Source organism: Python bivittatus, unplaced genomic scaffold (assembly GCF_059951505.1).
Source record: "Python bivittatus isolate LINGU-HERP-01145 unplaced genomic scaffold, Pbiv_v1 ctg000800_np1212, whole genome shotgun sequence".
NCBI classification, from domain to species: domain Eukaryota; kingdom Metazoa; phylum Chordata; class Lepidosauria; order Squamata; family Pythonidae; genus Python; species Python bivittatus.
In genome coordinates, this window is record NW_028277105.1 from 511,537 (window position 1) to 530,116 (window position 18,580).

Here is an 18,580-nt window from a genome sequence, read left to right on the forward strand (position 1 = left end):
GGGGGAGATGAAGCAAAGGGAGCTGTGCACCTTGAAGAAAGCTACACCCCCACTCCCCATTCCAGCATGGCCCCAAGGGCCCCTCCCTTGAGGGAGGAAGAGGGCTCCCCCTTTAACACCCAGCGCCCCCCAGCCAGCCCTACTGTGCCAGCAGGCATCCAAATCTCTCCCTCATCCTACCCTCAACGCCCACAGCTGTTAAGAGATTTCAAATCTTGGCCTCGGTTCCACAGCAGCCAATCACTGCTCGCCCATCAGGCCTTGCCGCCGGCTGATTGGGCGCAGGGGCCAGAGGGAGGCGGAAAACAGTCGGGCCTCCCTCCCTCCCCCCTCCCTCCCCTCCCTTCATTTCCACATATAATATTGGTTTGCACCATTTGCCCTCCCCTCAGAGCCTGGGGAAGCTGCCGCCTTCTCCTTCTCTTCTGATTCGTGGAACTGCCTGCAGGTTTGGTGGGGGGAGGTGGAAGAAAGGGAGCCACATGTGAGACTAGGCTGAAGCTGCCCTAACTAAAAGATGAAGGAGGCGTGTAAGTAGAGAGGACAAAAAAGCCGGAATCTTGTCCGAAAGATCCCTTCAGGGAGGTAGGTAAGAAGGAAACAAAAAAGAGTCACCTGAACCAGGCAAAGGAAGTTGGGCCTCAGCACATGGAAACCGCACCCCTCCCCTCCCTCCCCAATCCCATCAAAAGCTACCAGGCTTGTAAATTAACAAGGCAAGAGCAGCTGCCAGGCTCCTGAATCAACAATTCAAGGACTTTGGGGGATAAAAGGGGTCCTGAAGCCCACCCACTCTTTGAGTCAGCTTTGGATCCAGACCTGGCCGTTTCCGTCCCTCTAGCTAGTGCCCTGCAGCCTAGCTGAGAAGGACTGAGAAGGACGTGGATGAGTGTGCGTGCGTGTGTGAGAAAGAGCACATGCACATTGTAGCCAGGAAAGCTTTGCTGCTACTTTAAATTCACTGGGTGTCCCTGTACTCCAAAGAACCTGTGGTGCCTCAGTGTTCGGTTGGCAGCCACTGGGGTGTGTCCCTAATTACTTCCCACCTGTGGCCCAGGGCTGTGGGTCTTGTCTGCTCTCTGGAAAGCCCAGGTGGAAAGCAAGGGGGGCAGACAAGATCCCTGTGCCTCGACAGGCTGTGAGTGTGTGAGTGAGCGAGTGACCCCAAGCCGAACCTGGGAGTGCTTGTAACAAGCCCCAGGACTGTTTCCCGCGGCTCTGAAAAGTGAGGTCCCTTTTGATAAAGACACAAGGAAAGATACATAGGTAGATTCTGTAAATGGTTGCTTGCTGTTCATCTCTCTCCTTTTGCAGCCTTTTATCCCATTTTCGCCAGATCTTGTTTTAAATGCCTGCTGGTATTTAACAAGTAAAGATCAAGCTCCATTTTTTGCTAGCTGAAGTGAGGGCCACGTGCACTGGGTCTAATCTGGTTGGGATGGGAGGGTCCTGGGGGAAAACTGGGAATTGCACAGAGCAATTTCCCAACATGGAGGAGGCCGCCAGGGGGAGCAGGGCTGGGGGAGAGAAAGGGGAGATAAAGGGGGCTTTGGGACTGTCCATGTCCCCTCGGGGCCCCCGCTGTGACCAGGGAAGCCTCCCCAGCAGCCCTTGAGCAGAAGGACCTGTAAGATGCTCTCCCCCCCAGGTGGGCCCCCACCCCCAAAGATGGGTCCCCCATCCTAGCTTGGCCTGAGACTGCTGATTACTCTTCCTATCCATCTTTTGCCCTCAGGGAGCACCTGGGCCTATGACTTGAACGTTTCCATCAGGCAAATGATCCGATTCCATACTCTACGCTGTTTCTGCCCCTCTGCTTGACCCCTCCAGGGAGTGACCCAGGTCACTTCCCCATGTGGACTTTGGCCCAGTTTTAGAGCTTTTCCTGCTCTGTTTCCTGACTGGCCGGCTGGGAAGTGGGTGGCCCAAGCAGGTCTTCCTCTGCCAGATGGCCGTCAGGGTGTTAAGGGGGCATTAGAAGCCTAATAGAGAAAGGTTTATAATTTTTACCCACCTCTCTGAGTTTTCCTATCAATTGCAGCATCAGTTTGATTTGGGCCTTTCTCAGGTGTTTGTCACAGCCTGTTTCGTTCCAGGTTTCCTCTGTTCCGTCCAGGGAATGTTTGCTTCTCCCCAGTTTTTAACATTGTTCCCTTTAACAAGCTGGCTGGATCAATGATAATTGATCAGGGTTCCATCCCATGAATCTTTGATTCTCCCCAGTTATTTTTTTAAAACATTTATTCTTTAAGAGACCCTCCAATCTCACCGTAAAAGGAACAATAATTCATCTTGGTTTCCAGTGTTGACAGAAAGGCAGTAATCTGATTGGCAGGAAAACTAGCAAAGGGAAAGTGAAACTCTCTCTCTCTCTCTCAGTGGAGGAGGCAGCAATGGCCTCTGGAGCGCCAGTTCTGGATCTGCATGAAGAAGCCACCTGCTCCATTTGCCTGGAGTATTTCCAGGACCCCGTGCTCATCCCAGAGTGTGGTCACAACTTCTGCCGAAGCTGCCTGACCCGCAGCTGGGGGCAATTGGACTCACAGGCTTCCTGCCCCCAGTGCAGACAGACCTTTTGTCCCCGGAACATCCTCGCAAACAGGCAGCTGGCGCGGGTGCTGGAAGTCACCAAGCGCTACGGCCCTTGGGGGGAGGAAGGAGGGAGCTTCTGCAGGACACACTGGGAGCCCCTCAAGCTCTTCTGTATAGACCACGAGACCCTCATCTGCGTGGTCTGTGACCGATCCCGAGAGCACAGGGACCACCAAGTGATTCCTCTGGAGGAGGCTTTCCAGGAGTATCAGGTAAGAATCCGCCTTGATGGCAAGGAGGAATCACTGGAGACCTGGAGCTGCAAGAACATGGATTGTTTTCATTGATTGACTGATTGATTGATTATGTGCCATAAAGTCGTTGTCAACTCTTAGTGACCAGGGAGATAGATTTTCTCCATGATGATCTGTACCTAACCTGGTCTTTCAGATGCCCCCATTGCCACTGTAGCTGAGTCCATTGCCTTGCTGTTGGTCATCCTCTTCTCTTTCCTTCAACCTTTCCCAGCATGGATTTAAAAGTGTTGAAAATTTACCTGTTGCCCCAGTTACAAGCAAATAATTTGCTTATATTGGTTATGGCCATTTTGTAGTAAATAAATAATTTTTTAAAAGTTTATATTTAATATAGTTGTGCAGTTTGGCCTGGGAGATGGCTTGGAGGAAAACTGAATTCTTAATCTCTAGTTTCACCTTCAGCAGTTTTTGAGTCTTAATGTTTTGCCACTTCAGCAAGGGAAGGGCCAAGGGGCACCCTTGTTAGGCTGTGCTTAGGGCACCAGTAGGCCTTAATCCAGCTCTGCTTTGGCACCAGAAGTCTGAGATCTCATCACCAAAGATCAGCATTGTCAAAGATGGGTTGTGGGTGCAACTCTGAATCTTCCCATCTTTCTGGATTCCTCTCTCTGGGTGGCAGGGAGGCATTTTTAAAATGAACTTCAAAGATTGCACGCCTCCCTCTAAATCGCCCCCCTCCATCTTATTTTTGGGAGGTTTAAGGACCTAAACAGACCAACTTCCTTCACCTCCCATTACCAGTTTCCCTCAAAGAGCACTTCAGTATTCCATACACCCTAGAGATTTCTTGAATCTGCAATTAAAATTAATTAATTAATGGATTAAAATAGATGTTTTATCATGTACAAACCAATATTTCTAGCTTATTTTATTTTATTTTATTTATTTTATTTTATTTTATTTAACTTGTAAGTTCTGACATACCCAGCCAAGTCTGCTGATTTTATGACACCAGTATCAAAGGACACTTCTGAATGAGGTCTTTATCATGCACTCAGTCCACTTTATGTACAGAATGTATTAAGAATCAATGAACAAAATTCTTCATTCAGGATCCTCTCATTTTTATCCACCACTATGTCCATGTTCTTCGTTTTAATCCCAACACATTTTGGTTGGGGAAGCAAACTATGACACTTGGTCAACAATAAGGCTGATGACACGGTCAAGGGTGCAATGTGTCCAGCTCCTGTTGGCTGCTTATCTTCTTGGGGGCAGCCCCCTTCACTCCCAGTACTTGGGCAGGCCCCCCATCACCATTTGGGCTTTGTCTGCAGGCCCCTTTCTGAAGGGCTCTCAGTCTTGAAGAGTCCCTGTAAGAGGAGCAGGCCTCCTGAGATATGATTTATTATTGTTTTTTGTTAAAGTATAGATTGCCTTTTCTTTAGGAGTTTTAAGGCAGCATGCTGAGAGGTAGGCAGGGTTAATGTGGAGTGGTTGGCCCAAAGTCACCCAATGAGAAGGGAAAGAATGGCAGGAAAGGGAGCTACCTCCGTCTCCTGGTTGTGGCACCTGAGAAGCATCGGGTGGGCCACTGAGAAACAAAATGTTGGGCCAAGTGGCCTTGCCCTGATCTAGCAGGACTGTTCTTTGGGGTCTGCACTCAGGGCTGTTGAGGGCTCCATGATGATCTTGCTCAAGGAGAACAGCAAATGTACAAAGGTGTTTCTGGAAAGAAAATCCAGCAGTCTTTCCTTCTCCACCTGGCTTCCCAACTCATCTTCTCACTGAAATTGAGATTAGATCCTCCTTATGAAAATTAGGGAAGGTGAACTGGCAAAACAAGTCTGTTTCTCCATAATGGGCTTATAGCACGGTGGGACCTCTTGGTTACTTCCCCCCGGGACCATCGACCTTCAACTTTCCTCTTGAAAAGTTAACACTCCCCAGGGGTGTTGAAGAAACTTCTGGCCTTTCTCCTGGGGTCCTTCACCCTCTCCTGCCCAAACCATAATTTTGCAACACTCTCTAGAAACACTGCCATTCTGCATTTGTGAAAATGCCTTGCTTGATTTAGTTATGAATGTGTTTAACTTTTCAAACGTTCAAGGCTCAAGCTTTTGATTGTGGGGTTTAAAAAGGAGCCTCCCCCCTTGATATTTGGGATCTAAGAAAGAAAACGCTTACCCCCAGCTCCTCTCCCAAAAGTTCCTAACTCTGAAATTGAAGCACCTGAGAAACAATTTTGATGTAATTTCATGGGGATGCATTTCTTTTCCTTCCCTATTTTCCATGCTGTATGGAATTCATACCATGGGATTTTTTTTAAACCTATTAGTTTGGTAAAAAGGATGGCCAAGTGCAGTTTTTGTGGGGCAGGGGCGGGGGGAAAATATCCCTAAAAGAAGCATCATATTTTCTAACTAGATTTTCCCTCACATGTAATTCTTTACAGAACACCTCAAAAAGAAAAGAAACTCAAGAAATATATTTTCTCTTCAGATTAAGGTTGGGGATTGCCTGAAGGCTCAGAAGGAGGAAAAAGAAAAAATTCTTACATACAGAAGAGAAACAGAACAAAAAATGGAGCAGATGCTTGTAAGTATTGATCCAGCGGTGATGAGCTTCCGGGCTAACAGGCCATGGTCTGTTTGTCAGTGATGCTTTTCCTAAGAAGTGAACCCATCCTGAATCTGTTTCAGAAGATGAAAGAATGCGTCTTTGAGTGGGATGTCCCATGGATTATTCATCACAATTGCATCAATGAGTAACAGCTGGGTTAAGTGCACATATACATAAACCATGGTTTATAAAACGGGTTCACTTTGCGTAATATATTAATACAAACCATATTTCACCTTGCTGAAAAATGTGAACTGAAACTTTCTGTCAGAACCTGCAGGACTGATTTATTGGGGATAATAAATGCTGGGTTTGCTTGCTTTGATTCTGCTATTTGTAAGGGGGGGGGGCGGGGACTGAAAGAAGACAGAGCCGGTGTCATCTCGAAGGCTGGGAAGCAGAGGTATTATCAGGGTGAGGAATTCACAAGGCCACGACTCGGTGAGAAAGAAATCTGGTGCCAAAGAAGAAGGGGGAGTAGAGGGCCTAAAAGTAGAGGGAAAGTTACGCGGGCTTTAGTTTTAGCAATGCTTCCCTTAGAGCTGCATGTACCATCCAACAAAGGAGATTTTATCTGAACCAGGCCTGGTTTCATGAGAAATCTTCTGGACTGGGATTTGGACATTGTAGGCCTGACACTTCCTTTCCACCTACATTTTGGAATGCCCTGATCTACAGAAAATGTTCATGAAAGATCATTTCAAAGTGGACCTTTTTTTTGGTTTTTAGAAACCTTTCCCCTGCTCTTGTTCATGTCAAAACAGCTGCAAAGTCAAAAAGGTTTTTTCCCTAAGAAATTCTCCCATCTCATTTCTGGACTCTTCAGTCAATCCGTTTAATTATCATAATAGTTATGACCTTTGCCTTTTCTATCTTCTTCTAGGACCTAATCCAAAAAGAGAGAGAAAACACAGTGGCTGACTTCAGAGAACTACGACGCTGGTTGGAGGAACAGGAGAAGCTTCTGCTGGCCAGAATGGAAGAGACGGAGAAGGAGATTGTGGCAAGAAGGGATGAATGTCTGGCCAAACAAGTGGAGGAACTCTCCTCTCTTGACAGTCTCATTGAGGAAATGGAGGAGAAGCATCAGCAGCCATCTAGCAAACTCTTACAGGTAAGGGGTGATGCTGAGATGATGGAGTAGAGTGGACTGCTTTAGACCCACCACAGAAATACTCTTTTTGACTCTTTCCACAGCAAGGAAATTGGAAAATATGAAGATTAATGGCTAATACGTCAGGACACATAATTCAGAAAAACTAGGACACCATGGTTAAGCACCACTTAACGATGAATTTTCTGGTCCCTGTTGTGGTCATAAGTCGAGGACTACTTGTATGAAGATTAATGGCTAATTTGTCAGGACAGATAAATGAGGATACACAGAAGCAATAGAATTCAAAGTGCTGGACACTATCTTACCTTAATGCTTTTAAGAATGCCTGCTTAGGGTTCCTATGGCCGCTAAGGGACGTGGTGGTGGGTGTTCTTTGGAGGTCTCCCCTCCTGTGGGACAGCCTGATCTCCAGAGCAAGGAGAGCCCCCCCATTGAGGGCCTTCTGCAAAGCTGTAACCACCTGGATTTTCCAAAGGGCCTTCAGAGAAAGCATCAGGGCAGGATTTCTTTCTATTGTATTGATACATTATTTTCTTTTTTAAATATTCTTTTCTTTTTGTATTATGTTTCATTATATATATCATTATATATACTATAAGGTGTATAACTGAGTTGCATTCAGCCAGGGTATAATTAAATAACTTAAATAACTTAAATAACTTAAAAATAAATAATGCATAAAAGAAGTGAATGGCTGTGGAAAAAAGACAGATGGGATGTGTTTTTTTTTTTTTAAATGGAAGTACTTTTTGTATGTCTGTCTGTGTGTGGTGGTCCAGAGGATTCGCTCATTTATTTTGTAATATTTTATTGAGATTTTAAAGATACATATTTAAAAGTTAGAAATGAAAAGGAAAAATTGAAATACAAAATATAAAGAAAAGAAAAAGAAAAAGTGGGGTAAAGTAAAAGAAAAAAAGATATGAAAAATAGATAACTTCCAGTCTATCTCTGGTCTTAGAAATAATAGAATAATAGAAATAATAAGGCTATCATAAGTGCTAGTTTTTAATACATTAAATAGGAATCATTCTTTGTCTAAACATATCCCATTACTTTTATAATCTAATCTTCAAATCCCCATGTAAGCTTCACCCCACCTGCATTTTGCAAATAGTCCATCAATGGTTTCCATTTTTTAAGGTAGTTGTTTGAGTTTTCTTTTAATAAGCAAGTCAGTTTATCATTTTCTGCCATTTCCATCAGTTTTAACAACCGTTCTTGTATTGTTGGTAGTGTCTGGGTTTTCCAAAATTGTGCATAAAGAAGTCTTGCTGCGGTAATCATGTACTGAGTAATTCTAATAAGATGTTTTCCTATTTGAAAGTCCATTATCCCCAACAGGAATAGTTCTGGTTTAAATGGGATCCATATTTGTAGTATGCTCTGCATCAACGTTTGTATTTGAGTCCAAAATTTCTTTGCAATTTTACATGTCCACCACATATGGTAAAATGACCCCTCTTGTGGGTTACATTTCCAACAAATGTTGGAAATTGTCCCATACATCTTTGATAGTCTTTGGGGTGTCATATACCATTGATACATCATTTTATAGAAATTTTCTTTCAAGTTATAAGATAAAGTAAATTTTAATCCTTTAGACCACATATTTTCCCATTGGTGCATATGTATATTATGTCCAATATTTTTGGCCCACTTAATCATGCATTCTTTAACTTGTTCTTCAACCATTTCTTCTCTCAACAATAATTTGTACATTTTTGCTATTAAATGTTCATCTGTTTCACATAATTGGATTTCAAATTCCGATTTATTCTGTTCAAATCCAAATTCTTTTTTATCAATTTAAAATTTTTCTTTGTATCGCATATAAGAAAGCCACTGAAAGGTATATCCTTCTAAAACCAATTGTTCTTTTGATGCAATTTTATATTCTCCTTGTTCTTTTTCTAATAAGTTTTGGTATCTCATCCATTTATTTTTATCTTTTGTTTCAGTTCTATAGAAGGCTTCTTGTGTAGAGGTCCATGTCGGCATCTTAGGGCATAAAAGTGGTCTACATTTAGTCCAAACTTTTCATAGAGATCTTCTAATATCGTGATTTTTAAAGTCCACATTAACTTTAACTTTATCATACCACAAATATCCATGCCATCCAAATCTCAAATTGTGACCTTCCAAGTTTAATAATTTTTCATTTCTCAAAGCATATGAAACAGCAAGCTATACAGTACAATTTCAAATCAGGAAGACCCAAATCATCTCTTTCTTTCACGTCTTGTAAAACTTTATATTGTATTCTTGGCTTTTTCCCCTGCATATATAAACTTAGAGATGTCACGTTGCCATTGTTTACAGGGTGCTTCTGAAGTCAATATTGGAATTGTCTGGAAAAGGTATAAAATTCATGGCAAAATATTCATTTTAATCACCCATATTCTTCCTAATACCGACAATTGTAACTTTCCCCATCGGTCTAAGTCCTTTTTAATATCTGTCCAAAGTAGAACATAATTATTCTGAAATAAACCAGCATTCTTCGATGTCAAATATACTCCCTGATATTTTATTTTTTTCTCTATTGCAAATGCAGTTAGTTCATTCAGTTTCTTCTGTTGGTAAAAATCCATATTTTTAGTTAAAACCATCATTTTTTGTATATTTACTTTGAACCCTGCTAGCGACCCAAAGTCTCTCAATTTTTGCATTAACGATTCAATCCCATCCAATGGGTTTTCTAAGGTAATGACTAGGTCGTCAGCAAAAGCTCTTCACTTATATTCTTCTTTTTTAACTCTTATTCCCAAAATGTTGTCATCTTGTCTAATATCTCTAAGTAATACTTCTAAAACCAATATAAATAATAATGGAGACGAGGGACATCCTTGTCTCGTACCTTTCTGAATTTCACATGGTTTAGTAAAATCTCCATTAACAATTATGTTTGCGGTTTGTGGTATGTATATTGATTTAATCCATTTAACAAAGTTTTCCCCAAATTTCATAAAATCCAAAACTTTAAACATAAAAGGCCAATTTAAATTATCAAAGGCTTTTTCAGTATCCAAAAATATCAAACCTGGTTGTTTTTCATAGTGTTGTTCCAGGTATTCTAATATATCCAGAACATTTTGAATGTTATCTCTGATTTGTCTTTTTGGTAAAAATCCTGCTTGATCCTGATGGATAAATTTTACATGAATATTCTTTATTCTTTCCACTAGAATTGTTGTGAATATCTTATCATCATTGTTCAATAAAGATATTGGTCTATAATTCTTTGTCAAAGTCAAGTCCTGTTGGTCTTTTGGAATCAAGGTAATATGGGCTTCTTTCCAAGTTTCTGGCATTACACCTGTGTCCAAAATTGAATTCATAGTCATTTGTAAAGGAAGACAAAGGTCCTCCTCAAAATGTTTATAGTAGGCCACTGAAAAACCATCTGGGCCAGGGGCTTTTCCACAATTAGTTTTCTTAAAGGCAGTTGACATTTCCTCTAATGTTATGGGATCATGAAGTAATTTTCTCTGTTGATCAATAAGAATAGGTAATTTTTGTTTACACAGATATTTATCGATATTGTCTGGATGAACATCTTGTTTTTTATATAATGATGAGTAGTAACAAAAAAAGGCCTCTTGAATGCCTGCATTGTCCATTGAAGTCTTCCGCTTGTGTTGTATTTTAGAAATTAATATTTTCTGTCTTTGTTTATGCAATTTGTAAACTAGCCATCTACCTGGTTTATTTGCAAATTCAAAATATTTCTGTTTCGTAAATTTCAATTGAGTTTCTAATTCCTGTATCATTAACACTGACATTTGTTTTTGTAGAAATTTAATTTGTGTATTCAAAGTCTCATCCAATGAATTATTTCTCATCTCAATCTTTTTATTTTTAATTTCATCTAAAATCAATTGCATCTTCTCTTGTTTTTTCCTCTTCAACTGGGCATTATATTGAATGAAATAACCTCTCATGTAAGTCTTACTAGCATCCTAAACAGTCTGTGTATTAGTGCCTTTGTTCATATTCAACTGAAAAAACTCTCTTATCTTCTTTTTACAAGTATCAGCTATTTCATTTTTCCGTAAAATTGTCTCATTTAGTCTCCATCGAAATGTACTCTTTTTCCCTTTAATAGTCAACTTAACAGGGTTATGATCTGAAAAGGTCTTAGGTAATATTTCAACTTTAGTAACATCCATCATCAGAGTTTTAGAAATCAAAAACATATCTATTCGAGAAAAGGATTTAGATCTCTCAGTAAAATATGTGTATTCCTTAGAATTTCCATTTAAAAGTCTCCAAATATCTTGTAAGTCCAACATGTCTTTCAGATCAAAGAATATTTGGGGTAGTTTTCCTTGTTTAAGTCTCAGCCCCTTTGGCGACTGTTTGTCTTCCATTGGAGAAATCACCCCATTCCAATCACCCATAAGGCACCAATTTTCATATTGTAAGTCCATCAATTTGTCCATTAGGTTTTTATAAAATATCCCTTTATCCACATTTGGGGCATACAGTCTAACAACTAGTGTTTTAATCCCTTGTATACTAATTTCAACTGCCGCATATCTTCCTCCGTCATCAGTCAAGATCAATTGTGGATTCAATTTTGATTGTATGTACAAAACAACTCCTTTAGTCTTTTTTGGTCCAGCCGATATGAATTCTCCAATTTGTTTCTGAACCAAGTACTTAATGTCTTTTTTACAAATATGAGTCTTGCAAACAAATTATATCCAAGTTCAGTTTCTTTAAAAAGTGAAAAATGTTATTTCTTTTTTGAGGAGCATTTCCTCCATTTATATTCCAGGTTAAATATTTGTAATCCATAAATATATTTGTATCAAAGTCTTTTATAATCCACTCCAGAAGCCCCAAGCTTTGTTAAATCTGTACTGGTTTCGATATCTTTTGTAGTCTTTTCTTTTTCTTCTAATTCTTTATGGGTATCGCAAAAGTCTGCCTTATGTTTTTCCAAAAAGGCTTCTGCCTTTAAAGTAGAATTTATTCTAAATCTTTGCTGTTTATACATAAAAGATACTCCTTCTAGTCTTTCCCATCTGAAAGAAATACCGTGTTGCTTTAATTTATCTGTGAAGAAGGAGTAATCCTTTCTTTTTCTCAAAATTCTTAAAGGTATTTCTTTTAAAACAATCACCTTTTTGCCTGCGATACACAATCCATCATTACAGTATTTTTTCAAGATTTGTTCTCTTGTAACCTTCCATTCAAAATGAATCAATATGTCTCTTGGGACCTTTTTTTCTCTAGCAAAACGTGAGTTGACTCTAAAAACTTCGTCTATTTCAGAATCTAGATCTTGTTCCTCCATCTCCAAAAATTGTGCTAATGCGGTAATGATGAATGTTCTTACATCTTCCCTGGGATTTTCCGTTACTGACCTCAATCTCAATATAAATTCTTTCTCCCTCATTTCTGCTAATGCAATAGCATCCAAATTTCGATCAATATCTTTAGTGGCTGCTTCTGACTTAATTTCTAACAACTGTACCTGTCCTTGAGTATTCCTGAGGTCAATTGACAATTATCAACCACATCCTTCACTTTCTGGACCTCATTTCTAAATTCTTGAGTCAATTCCTTCTTTAAATTGTCTGTTTTTTCATTCATGTTTATGTCTCTTTGGTCCATCTGGTGGCTTAAGGCAGTAATCTAGTACTTTTTTCATGTCTCTGCCCCCCTCAGTCAGTTCTATAGAAGTTCTTGTTGATTCTCTTTCCTTTTCCTTATCCTTCTTCCTTCTTGAAGCCATTGTAGACTGTGCGAAATTCAATATCTTCAAAGAACAACAATTATAATCCAATAGCAACGGCTTTCTTCCGAGTTCTCTAGCAACACAGCAGTTATAATCCCAGCTATAGAAAGCTGTCTCTTATTGTTCCCAAATATAGATAATAAAATATATAAAGAATTCTCAATTCTCAAGCTTTTAAGTTCAACATGAAGAACAGAAAAAGAAAAACTCAACTGTAGAAATCCAAGAGCAGATTCGTAGTCCAATATAAGTTTATAAGCAAGGAAAAGCAAAAGGAAAAAAAAATTATAATCCCATAAAAAAGGCAAACCATTAACAGTTTGTAAAATCCTCTGTTTAAATTCCATAAAAAGTTTCCATATCGTAGCAAAGTCCATTTGTCAATTTCCACCCGTTACATTCCATGACACAGAATAAAAAAGTAACTCACCAGCATCTGAAAGTGTAGTCCAGAGATAGATCTTAGATATTAATAAAACAAAAAAAATTTTTAAAAAGTAATCCAAAGAGTAGGCGAGTAGGGAAAAAAAATCCCCCCTTCCTCTTCTAAAGTGATCTAAGACGCCGGACTACAGCGCTAATGTCTCTCATTCATGAGGCTCTCTGAATTTGTAAAGCATGATGTTTCCCAGCCACCTTCGCTATTCTACTCACCGGCTTTCTCGTGGTGGAAGCCAGGAAAGGCAGGAGGAACAGCGTCCGCGGCTCTTGTAGTTGATCTTCTGAACTCCCCCTATCCAGGGGAGTATTTCGGTGGTCTTCTCTCCTCTAGACCCACCGCTGATCAAATGCAGATCGGGCAGTCCCCGGAGCTCCGAGAAATGCGTCAGACAAATGGGATGTTTTGTTTTTTGTTTTAAAACGGAGGTGCTTTTTGTATGTCTGTTTCTGTGTGTTTATCCAGAGGATTCACTCATTTATTATGTGAATTTCAGAATTAAATTCTCTGCACAGGAAATGGCTCCTTTCAGTCTTTGTCTCTTTTTCTTTAGGACATTGGAAGCGTCTTGAAGAAGTAAGTGAATCCACCCTCTTTCTGCTTTATGACCCCAGAGATCAGCAGCTCCTCCTGTTATGTCCCATTTCTGAAAGCTCTGTTTGTATTTAGTAGTAATTCAGTGTAAATATAACTTATTTCAGGGCTTTGTAGATATTTCCTCAGACACCCTCAACATAATAATGATATTACTTATTATTATTAATTATAAGAAGCACCATCTGATACTAAAATATTTGTCCCCAAGGTTTATCACTCATTTTCATTATCAAAATCATTTATCACGTTTCTATCTCATTTTCAATGAAAAATGTTTTCTATAAGGAAGTATTTTGCACTTCCTTCTATTTTAAAAATCATATTTTTAATGCTTTTTACAGTTTCAATTTTCAGTTATCTCCAAAATGTCTGGAATTGAATGGCATGCATCTCCTTAGAATCCTGCAGTTGGAAAGGGCCATGGAGGCTGTGAGATCCAACACCTAATCTTTTGCAGGAGTCCAAAATAAACCTTCCATGGCAGGGGGCTGTCTGACCTCTGCTTGAACCCATCTCACAAAGGGGATTACCACCTCTCTGGGTATCTCTACGGTCACGGCAGATCAACCATGAGAGGCTTATCTGGGTGGACTGACCGCTTTGCTTTGCAAGCAGGAGCTTCTCCATTTGCAGCAGAAGTGAAGGAAAGCAGCAAGATCCTTCATGGATTAAGAGCTGGGTGCTGCTTCGCAACATCATATTGGAGAGACAGTTTGCTCAAATCTGATGAAGCGAAGCAGGAGTCTCCCTTTCAGAGACATGAGCAACCTATTGTTGGTTCCGCAATGAACATCCCCTGTGAGTCTTCCCTGCTCAAGGCTAAACATTTATTGCCCGTTCCTCTTCAAAGGACTGAGTTTCCAACCAAGTTTGTTGCCCTTCTCTGAGCCTCTTCCAAAATCCTTTTTAAAATGTGATGCATGAAACTCAACCCTTCATCACAGAACAGAGTGGAAGTAGCACCAACCCTGATTTGGAAACATTGCCTCTCCTCATGCATCTTTTTGTGTTAGATCATACTGCCGATTCTTATTCATCTTCAGTTTGTACTAGATAACCCATGGGTTGGGCAACAAAGCAGTGGGAGCAGGAGCTTTGGAAATCACCATCATGCGACCATGGTGGCGCAGTAGTGGCCACAACTTTCCCAATGCAACTGGTGTGAAGATCCTTGAAATTTCAATTACATGGGAGTAATGGGTCCCGGATTTTGCAAGCATTTGTTAAGTTAGTGGATTTGAGGTACCTTCATTCAAAAGTTTCTCTGCTATGGTGCACCGTTTTGGCTAATTGAAGGTTACCAACAGACAGGAGAGTTGCATATTTATCTTCAATTCCTATTTGGCCACCCTTGCAAGTAGTAATTGCAGTTGTCTCTATTAAGTTTCACAGCATTACTTTTAGTTCATCAAGATTAGTTTGAGTGTTATATCCATCTTCTACACTACCTACCTCACCCAATTTAGCCTTTTTCAAATTTGGTAAGATCCAATCCACTCATTTGTCCAAGTGATTCACAAGAATTTTAAAGAGTAGAGGGCCCAGGACTGAAACTTGGTGGCCTTCATTAGATCCATCAGTTAGCTTGATGAGGGTGGATGTGTGCAGTTTTGGGCCAGCTGTGGATCCACAGGATTGCCATAGAACCCACCCCATATTTAATTAGTTAGACAATCCTCAAACATAATCTGATGTTTTAGAATGCTTCTTCTATTGGCAGGAAGATAAACAACATTTTCCTCTACCAGGTATCAGGCAAAAAAAACATTTGAGAATCCAGTGGGTTTTCTTCTAGAGCTGAAGTGGAGAATCTGGGATTACAGTGATATCAGTGTGTTTCTGAAAGGCATCATGAAACAATTGAGAGGTAACAAAAACAGCCACGGGGGTTTTACGCTGGATGACAGTTTGATCCCAGAACATCAAAGGGAGATTCTGTATTAGTGTCAGGAGGGATCAAAGAGGGATAGATTTCAGGCTCAGTGGGAAAGACACCTTCATGTCTCTGTAGGAAGGGCTTTGTGTCTTGGGCACAAGAAGGGGGAACAGGAGCTTTCTGATTTCTCTCATTAAAGGCATTCAAGCTAAAAATGGCAACCATGGTTGACCCTTTCTCCTTTCTTTCCCAAATCCACATCCACTGATCACCGGGAAAGAAGAATAGGCCTTATCCTGGGGTTCTGAGTCTGAATATTTGGCAGACAATTAGAGTTTGGAGTAGTATTTTGATTAAAAAAACACTGAGGACATTATCGCATTTAGCTTTCCTTATTCCTTATTCCCTGATCTGAGGCCAGGGAAAGCAAAGAAGACTCTATCTGTAGGGAGGCCCTGCTGTTGATCCAGTTCCAACGGTGAGATTCTGAATCTCTCCCTTTTCTTCCCCAGATACTCTGAAAGTTGGACTTGAGCTGCAAAAAGGTAAATATGAGTTTTAAGAATCTCTGTCACTTGCTATTTTGAACTGTGATGGCCATAACTTTAATAGAAAAATCATATAGGATCAGACACCTTAAAACTATGAACATCCAGTAAGAATATGAGAATCCTTCCAAGAGGAAAGAATCCCAGTGTGGTGGCCCCTATTTTTTCATCTTTGGCAGGCTTTGACCCCATTCTAGCTCCTCCACATTGGTGGGTGTGATCAAGAAGAGGCTGCCATTGGCTGCCCTGAGCACCTTCTTGACTTCCCTCCAATATTATGGCTGAGTTGTGCTGCTTCCTGTCACCACAGAGCGGGATACGGTGTCCTCCCTGTGATGTTGTCAGTCCCTATCATAAAATAGGGAGAAAGGATAACCCCTGGTCAGTCTTTCCTCACAAAGTTCAAGGGATCCTCATTCTCCAGATCCAAAAACACCCCCCTCAGCATGATTGTGCTGAGAATATAGGAGGGTTCAGTCTCCCATCCTGAACTTCTTTAGTCAAGGACAGAAAGGTTTATGAGAATATTGGACTGCAGATGCTTTGTAAAAGATTCAGCACTGACTCCTGCAAGAACACAGCATCTCTGTGCTATTTATTAAAGCAGCCCATCATATTTCATTCTCCTGCATTAGCCTGAAGCACAGTGTGGGTACCCTAAGAGTCAGAGTGGATTCCTAGAAGAAGCAATATCTTTAGTTTCAAATTCACTGCCTGACTAAATTGGCAAGAGACTGAATCATTGGGAGCAGAGGAATCAGGTCCTGTTGGCCAAAGCAAATGGCAAAGATGGAGCACCAGGAAAATGCCCAGTTGCCTCCATCTTATGTTCCATCAAAATGATGAAAGCAGAAGTGCCCGGTTGCTAGGCAAGGTCCCCCCCCTTTTGTACATGCATGTGATATTATGATGCTGGTACAGAAAGGGCGGAGCTTCATCACACTTCCCTTCCATACTATGCCCCAGTTACCTCTGGGGGACCCCTCTGACTCTGCCAGTTCCGAATTGAAACACAGCAGTCTCTTGCTCTGCCTGATCCCCTGGACTAATGCTCCAGGCGGGGTCCCTGTTTACATCTTGCCCATTCCAGGAACTCACTGAAGGTGAAACTAAATACTCTTCACTCCCAACCCCATTCTTCCCACCTGCAAGATGGAAGCTAATGAGACTGAGGGTCAGGGTTATTGGGAGGGTGTGAAGCAGCAGGAAGAGTTGGAAAAGTAGGCAAAACTTAGGTGTTGCTGAAAAAGTGGTGAGTGTTCCAGTCCTGGAGGGAGTGCTTGGAAGCTGGTCTCCTTTCAGAGAGGAGGCCTTAGGTTTGATCTGTTGGGAGTCAAGACTCAAAGCAGACCTGCAGCTGAAGCTCTTTTTCTTCTCCTTCCTCCTCTTCCCCCTTATAGCAAATGTCATTCTGGACCTGGACACTACCCATCCCGGCCTCCAGCTCTCCAAGGATCGTAAAAGTGTCAGAGGAATTGTTAAAATCAATCCGTTCCCAAAAACCCCAAGAGATTTGAAAAATGGCGTTATGTCCTTGGCTGTCAGAGGTTCTCAACAGGGAGACATTTCTGGGAAGTCACTATAGAAGATGAGGGGGGATGGTATGTAGGGGTTGCCAAAAAGTCAGTGAACAGAAAGGATGACATTGATCCTTGTCCTAAGGAAGGATTCTGGGAGGTTGGGAAATATAAAGGGAACTATCAGGCCAACTTTTCTCCAGAAGACCCCAAACTGCCCCTGACTAAGAATCTGAAGAGGATCCAAGTCTCTCTCAACTGTGAAGGGGGACAGGTGACCTTTTTTGATGCCCAGACCGCAGCCCTGCTCTACACGTTCTCGGAAGCTGCCTTGGCTGGAGAGACCATTCTGCCCTTCTTCTATCTGGACAATGGTGCCTGCCTGACACTCTCTCCCTAAAAGTGGGGACATACATGGACAAAAGTTCAGAAAAATCCCTATTTACCAAGCAGTGATCTCTGAAAGCCTGTAGAGCAAATTTGCACAGTAATAAATAATGCCCCCCCATGGTAAATTGACTGGGGGGAGGAAAGATCTCCCCTCCTACATGGAATCTTGTCAATACTCTGCCTCATGAGAACCAGATGGATTACCTGCATCTTCTCATAAATGCTTTGAAGATGAACTGATAAAACTTTTGCAAAAAATGACGAACTTTATTTTGGAAATTAAAAAATGAATACCAGAAAGTTGGAAAAGAGTGAATATTACTTTAATTCATGAAGAAGGACAGGATCCTGCTTTACCAAAGAAATTATCAATTTCTTTACTGAACAATGACTATAGAATATTTACTATGGTTTTGGCTGAAAAAATAAAGGGTGTTTTGCAGGATGTTATAAATAAAAATCAATGTAGATTTCTACCCAAAAGTGAGTTGAGGGACAATATAAGAAATATTCTTAATATACTAGAATATTTGGAAGAACTTAATGGAAAACTACCGTGTTGATATTTCTTGATGCAGAGAAAGCATTTGGGAATTTCAATGGGATGTTTTAGCTTAATATTTTGGAAAAACTAAATTTTGTAAGTAAATTTATTAAATGGGTAAAAGTTGTGTATACACCAGAAACAGCACAAATTCTAGTCAGCCAAGGTCAGAGGACAGCCAGCAGAAATGCCTTCTCTGTGGACCTCTCCATGCCTTCTCCTTCATTGCCTTCTTTTTAATTTTATACTGCTAAACTACTTATCAAAAAGAATATAGTACTATAGCATACAGTATTAGTAAATGTTAAGGAGTAATGATCCAAATTAGTAATCAGAACCATGCATGGAATGGAGCAAGCAGACAAGAATTTTTTCTCTTTCTCTTGAAACAC

At 40.8% G+C, this 18,580-nt stretch overlaps 1 protein-coding gene and 1 pseudogene across 2 annotated transcripts in view; one reads left to right on the top strand and one right to left on the bottom strand.

Moving 5' to 3' along the window:
- LOC107326744 (zinc finger protein RFP-like) overlaps positions 1-18,580 on the bottom strand; it is a 163,869-nt gene that overhangs the window by 35,035 nt on the left and 110,254 nt on the right. The gene's annotated exons all lie outside the window — the stretch shown is intronic.
- LOC148214073 (zinc finger protein RFP-like) lies at positions 389-18,149 on the top strand (annotated as a pseudogene). The gene is made up of 8 exons (XR_015793507.1): positions 389-585; positions 2,380-2,804; positions 5,292-5,387; positions 6,295-6,525; positions 13,270-13,292; positions 15,062-15,180; positions 15,702-15,734; positions 17,138-18,149. The product of XR_015793507.1 is annotated as a zinc finger protein RFP-like (transcript).